The sequence below is a fragment of the Lipotes vexillifer genome, unplaced genomic scaffold, assembly GCF_000442215.2.
Source record: "Lipotes vexillifer unplaced genomic scaffold, Lipotes_vexillifer_v1.1 scaffold591, whole genome shotgun sequence".
Lineage (NCBI taxonomy): Eukaryota > Metazoa > Chordata > Mammalia > Artiodactyla > Lipotidae > Lipotes > Lipotes vexillifer.
In genome coordinates this window covers 4,710,908-4,717,093 of record NW_006791954.1, presented here as the reverse complement: position 1 = coordinate 4,717,093, position 6,186 = coordinate 4,710,908, and the positions used below count along the sequence as shown (strand labels likewise).

The 6,186-nt window shown below is 44.7% G+C and overlaps 1 protein-coding gene across 3 annotated transcripts in view; it reads right to left on the bottom strand.

The window, feature by feature from the left end:
• Positions 1-6,186, bottom strand: part of WIPF2 (WAS/WASL interacting protein family member 2) — a 38,593-nt gene that overhangs the window by 4,092 nt on the left and 28,315 nt on the right. The window lies entirely within an intron of this gene.

Below are 6,186 nucleotides of genomic sequence, written 5' to 3'. Positions count from 1 at the left end.
TGGGGCACGAACACGTGTCCCCTGCATCGGCAGGCGGACTCTCAACCACTGCGCCACCAGGGAAGCCCCCACTACTATGTTTTGTACACGTGCTTCTTCCCGAGGGTACCGTATATTTCTTAAAGTCAGAGCAGTGTCCATTCATCTGAGTTCCCAAGCTCAGCACATGGTAGGTCTTCAATCAATACGTGCTAAATAAACCAAATTACATATGCTTTGCTCTTGTGACTCCCCCACAATACTCAGAAATACCACCCCTCATCCCTTACTATCAAATCCTACTTTTCTTTAAGTTTCAACTCAAGTCCCATCTTCTCAAGACTTTTCCAAAGCAATCCACTCTAATCTGATTCCCTCCTTTGCTCTCACACAGCATTTACAGGCTACGTCACTTATTCTAACACTTAGTAGTACAGACTAAAATGAGTGATTTTCAAATTATGTATAATAATTTCATCTGCAGAAGTTATATATTTCCAATTATTAGGCTCATTGCTCAAAAAAAAATAGGGAGCACCTCTTTTGGAACTGCCTCCAAACCCAGGTTGTCAGACAGATCCATAAATATTATCATATGATGGTCAATTCTCATTTCTGAGGTTGCACCACCAACAAAAGAATTCATAACTACGTCTGACTCTGATTTTTGGCCATTTTCGAAAATCAAATTCACCCTTAAAAGACAAAATTTGCCACCAAGCATAAGGTAATGTCAAAAGCACGCTGGGGGGGACTTCCCTGGTGGCGCAGTGGTTAAGAATCTGCCTGCCAATGCAGGGGACATGGGTTCGAGCCCTGGTCCGGGGAGATATCCCACATGCCGTGGAGCAACTAAGCCCACGAGCCACAACTACTGAGCTCACGCACCACAACTACTGAAGTCCGCACGCCTAGAGCCTGTGCTCCACAACAAGAGAAGCCACTGTGATGAGAAGCCCGAGCACCGCAACGAAGAGTAGCCGCTGCTCGCCGCAACTAAGAGAAATCCTGTGTGCAGCAATGAAGACCCAATGCAGCCAATAAATAAATAAATAAATAAAAAGCATGCTGGACATCACTGGAATAGGTTCGAATGTGTTTAAGTTAGATTATTTCTATGCTTTGCACTAACAATAATAGCAGCTACCATTTATTTGATATCCATCATGTTCCAGGCACTGTCCCGGGCACTTTATATGCATTAAATCTTTAAAAATTCTTGTAGCCACCGCTGCACAAGTATGAGGCATTATCCCCATTTCACAAATGAGGAAATTGAGACTCAGGCTATTTGTCTAAGGTCACAGATCTAACAGACCCAGCATACGTCTGCTCTTCCATAGTAAGAAAACTGCTACACAATGCTTTTCACAACAACCTCAAGTATTAAATATCTCCCGAACAAATGTATAACCCAGTGAGATGGAAATGTGTCTTTTGGTACCTGGGCCATGTTACCAAACAGTACATGTAGACTACTTGGCTTAACAGACAACACTGTCTTAGTAATAATAGTATATATCATTCCTCCTGAATTACTGTTAGAATTTCTATCAAGTAACCATAGTTAAGAATGAAACAGTAATGGGATGATTTTGTTATTGTTTTTGTTTTTGTTTTTTTAAAATATTTATTTGGCTGCACCGGGTCTTTAGTTGCAGCATGAGGGATCTTCGTTGTGGTGTGTGGGATCTTATAGTTGTGGCATGCAGACTCTTACTTGTGCCATGAGGGATCTAGTTCCCTGACCAGGGATAGAATCTGAGCCCGCTGCACTGGGAGCATGGAGTCTTAACCGCTGGACTACCAGGGAAGTCCCTGGGATGATGCTTATAGACAAGAAGTCTGGCACTGTAGGCCCAGTAAATGTTAGTTTTAGCTTCCCATAAAACACACTCAGAATGTCAACTCTCCCTCACTCTCCAAGGTCTGTATAAGTATGGACGGGGCCATTAGAGGCCATAATTAAAGAGAAATCTCCTTAACTCCTCCCAGCATATCTCTGAACCCCGTTTTCATTCCAAATCTGCCCAAACTGAAGCACTTTCAGGTCATCCTCAAAATATTTCCCTAAGACTCAGATTTCTCAGGGCCCTGAGAGTTTGCATCTACTGCGAGGGAGCGGCCAGGGAGAGTAAGGTAGATGGTCGGTCAGGCTCAAAAAGACACCAGCTAGACTCTGAGCAGGAGGCAGTGATGAGGGCCAACCTGGATGGGCAAAACGGAGCAGGACCAAGAGCTACCTGCTTGGCTCCCTCAGCACCCTCCCTCAGGGCCGGTCATCCTGACCAGATTCTGCCATCTCTAAGAAGTTTCTGAGCTCTTTGTCATATCCAGTTTTAAGACTTTCAAGTGACAGAGCCAGAACCCAAGGACCCCAAGAAACAAGCAGCATGCAAAAGAAACCCTGGGGTAGGAAGACTGACTTTTGTAATCCAAGATAAACCCTTATTAAAGAAAGCATGGGGCTTCCCTGGTGGCGCAGTGATTGAGAGTCCGCCTGCCGATGCAGGGGACATGGGTTTGTGCCCCGGTCCAGGAAGATCCCACATGCCGCGGAGCAGCTGGGCCCGTGAGCCATGGCCACTGAGCCTGCGCGTCCGGAGCCTGTGCTCTGCAATAGGAGAGGCCACAACAGTGAGAGGCCCGCATACCGCAAAAAAAAAAAAAGAAAAAAGAAAAAAAAAGAAAGCATGATGTTATTTTTTTTTAATTGAAGTATAGTTGATTTACAATGTTGTGCTACTTTCTGCTGTACAGCAAAGTGATTCAGTTATACATATTCTTTTTTTATATTGTTTTCCATTATGGTTTATCATAGGATATTGAATATAGTCCACTGTGCTATACAGTAGAAGCTTGTTGTTTATTCATTCTATATATAATCACTTACATCTGCTAAACCCAACCTCCCACTCCATCCTCTATTCTTTTGAAAAGAAAAAAATTCCCTTAAAAAAACAGTGTTTTAGAGATTTCCCTGGTGGTCCAGTGGTTAAGACTCCATGCTCCCAATGCAGGGGGACTGGGTTTGATATCTGGTCAAGGAACTAGATCCCTCATACCGCAACTAAGACCTGGCACAGCCAAAATAAAATAAATAAATAAATAAATATATATTTTTTAAAATAGTGTTTTGCTCTGCAAAGGAAAAATTCAGAAAACAAATGCTATGAACCAATAATAAGGGACTTTTTGGTCTCTGAGCACCCTGGGGAGGGTAAAAGACTACATACTCATTCAAATGTAAATAATTCATAAAGAAAAAAAAGTTATCCCATGTTTTCACACCATATGATTTATTAATAGAGATAAGTCCATGAAAACTGCCTAGAAGTCCTTTGCATAAAACCACTAAATTCGTCAGCACAGCACAGTTTATAAAGCACTTTTACACATCCTTTTATTTATAACCATCTCTGAAAAGTACTGTGAACACCATTTTACAGATGAGGAAACAAACTCAGAGAATCAGAGTGATCTGCCCAATGTCACAAAACAAGTGGAGCCAATACTCGAAAGATCTCTGACTAAAATATCTCAATTTTTTTTCAGAGTGTCACTCTTAAGAACTGCTGCTCTGGTTACTGACACAGAAAGCAGGCTGAGGCCTATGTCAGGCCTCGAAGTTGGTGATGGCTAGTAGACAGAAGAACAAGGCTCATAACTTCACATTTTTCTAAAGAAATCACAAAAAAAGAACTGAGAAGTGGGAAGCAAGAAGTCTGCAGACATTTAAAACAACTCAGTTCAACCCACAGAAATTACATTTTTCTCTGCTTCTATTCCTGGTTGGCTTCAGAAAGATATGGGCTCTGCTCAGATAAAGGGTCATTTTTAAAAATCCCTAAGTTAAAAAAAAAATTTTCTTTTTAACCTAAACTTTGTAGAGTCAAAGGTCACGTTAGGACTATATCCTTATGGCTGAAGCCAGGGAGATACAGGGTCGGCCATGTACCAGGCTCCTGTGTGACCGCCTGATGCTACTGCCAGCTCCTAGAATACAAATCTCTGTACCTAATCAAGCAGCAGTACCAGTTAATGGGCCTTTAATACATACTTCCTGATGACACACCTGCTTAATCGATGATCTCATCTATACCTGCAGGGACTGTTTAAAATCAAAGTTCAAAAGCCATTTGTGGAGGCTGCGGCTCAAAGCCCAATGAAACAAGAGAATACAGGAGCCAAAATTCCTAGGTCTGAGAAGGCCCCAGCATGGTCTCGTTCACTCTCTACTTTCAGTCAGGCTATTTTGTAAGATGACACGACCTCTCCCACCTTTTTGAAGGTTCCTTAATCCCCTCCTTACCCAGTTCAGGACCATGGTCCCTTGTTACAAGCACCCCCTTACACACACCCTTAACTCCCTTGCCCTGCTCTCCATTACAGTCGCACATGCCTAAAAAACGCTAACCTGGTTAAATACAACTCTGCTCCAACTCAGTACCTGCAGAACACACACCAAGCTGATGAATCTCACTTGAAATGTGTGGCCCCTAAGCTCGAGCGGGCCTTCCGTGATCCTAGCACACTTCTCTCCTCCACTCATTCTCCTGCATGCCCAGATGGCCATTTTGTGCCCTCTTTCCTCTCTCCTCAAATCTCCCTCTATTTCCGTACCCTCATTCACAGCATATGTTCTTGCTTTCAATTTCACCCAGAATATAGAAGAAAAAAAAAAAAAAAGGGCTTCCCTGGTGGCACAGTGGTTAAGAATCTGCCTGCCAATGCAGGGGACACGTGTTCAAGCCCCAGGCTGGGAAGATTCCACATGCTGCGAAGCAACTAAGCCCATGCGCCACAACTACTGAGCCTGCGCTCTAGAGCCCGCGAGCCACAACTACTGAGCCTGTGTGCCACAAGTACTGAAGCCCACGTGCCTAGAAACCATGCTCCGCAACAAGAGAAGCCACTGCAATGAGAAGCCCGCGCACCACAAGGAAGAGTAGACCCCGCTCCATGCAACTAGAGAAAAGCCTGCGCGCAGCAACGAAGACCCAACGCAGCCATAAATAAATAAATAAACACATTTATTTTAAAAAAGTTTTAGAAGAAACTTTCCACATGCTCCTACCACTACACCCACCTACCTACTTGCTTCTTTGCCTATATGCTCTGCCTTCCCTCCTGTTACCACAAAGAACTGTGTTCTTATCTAAGGCCAGCCCTTGACCTGTGGATCAGGTTCCATTCCTTCTTGCCTCCCCAAGGACACTATCCAGGCAATTTCCTCCTCTCTACTGGATCATTCCATCAGCGCACAAACAGATGCTGAAATATCTCCTGTCTTGGGTGGGGTGGGGTGGGGGGATCCAACCCTCAATCTCTCATCCTCCTCCAGCAACCATTCCACATACCTGTACCCCCCACTCCCCTTTACAGCAAACTCCCTAGAGTTTCTCTATTGCTATCTTCATCAAGTCCTCTCCTATTCTGGCATGCTTGAACCTACCCCAATTAGACTTTCACCCTCACGCTCCCTCCAGCACTCCACTGAAACTACTTAGAAGGGTAGTTTGGGGGTCCCCAAAATGACTCCCACGTTGCTGAGACCAATGTCATTCTCAGTCTTCAACTTACCTGACCCACCTGCAGCACAGGCCACAGCTGCTCACTCACTCTGTCCTGGACTTTCTCCATTACTCTCTTGGCATTCCTCCTTTCTTCCTCACTAGAGGCTCTTTCTCAGTTTTCTCTGCTTATTACTCTTATCACTCTCACCTGTCAATGTAGGAAGGCCTCAGGCCTGGGACCTCTCCTCTTCTCTATACTCACTCCCCAGGTGATCTCACCCCAGCATGTGGTTCTCAATATCCTTCAAATTTCTCTCTCTAGCCCAGACCACGCCCCTGAACTTCAGAGTCTGAGAGTCAATCGACAATTGGTTATTTCCTCTTGGATGTCTAACGGGCACCTCAAACTTGACATCCAAAACTGAACACCCACCTTCCCCCAAACCTGCTGTAATCCTATCCATCTACTCAGATTATTGCACTAGCCCCCTAAGTGGTCTCCTTTGGCCCCTTTGTCCTCCTGCGGTGGGTTCTCAACAACAGAGCCAGCTGCCTTTTCAAAAGGTAAATCAAAGCTACTCCTGTGTTCCAAGCCCCCGTGCCGCGCCAGTGGCTCCCCATCTCACACAGAGTAAAACCCAAAGTCTTCACAAAGTCCTCCAATGTCCTCCCGTGGCATCTGGCTTTCTGA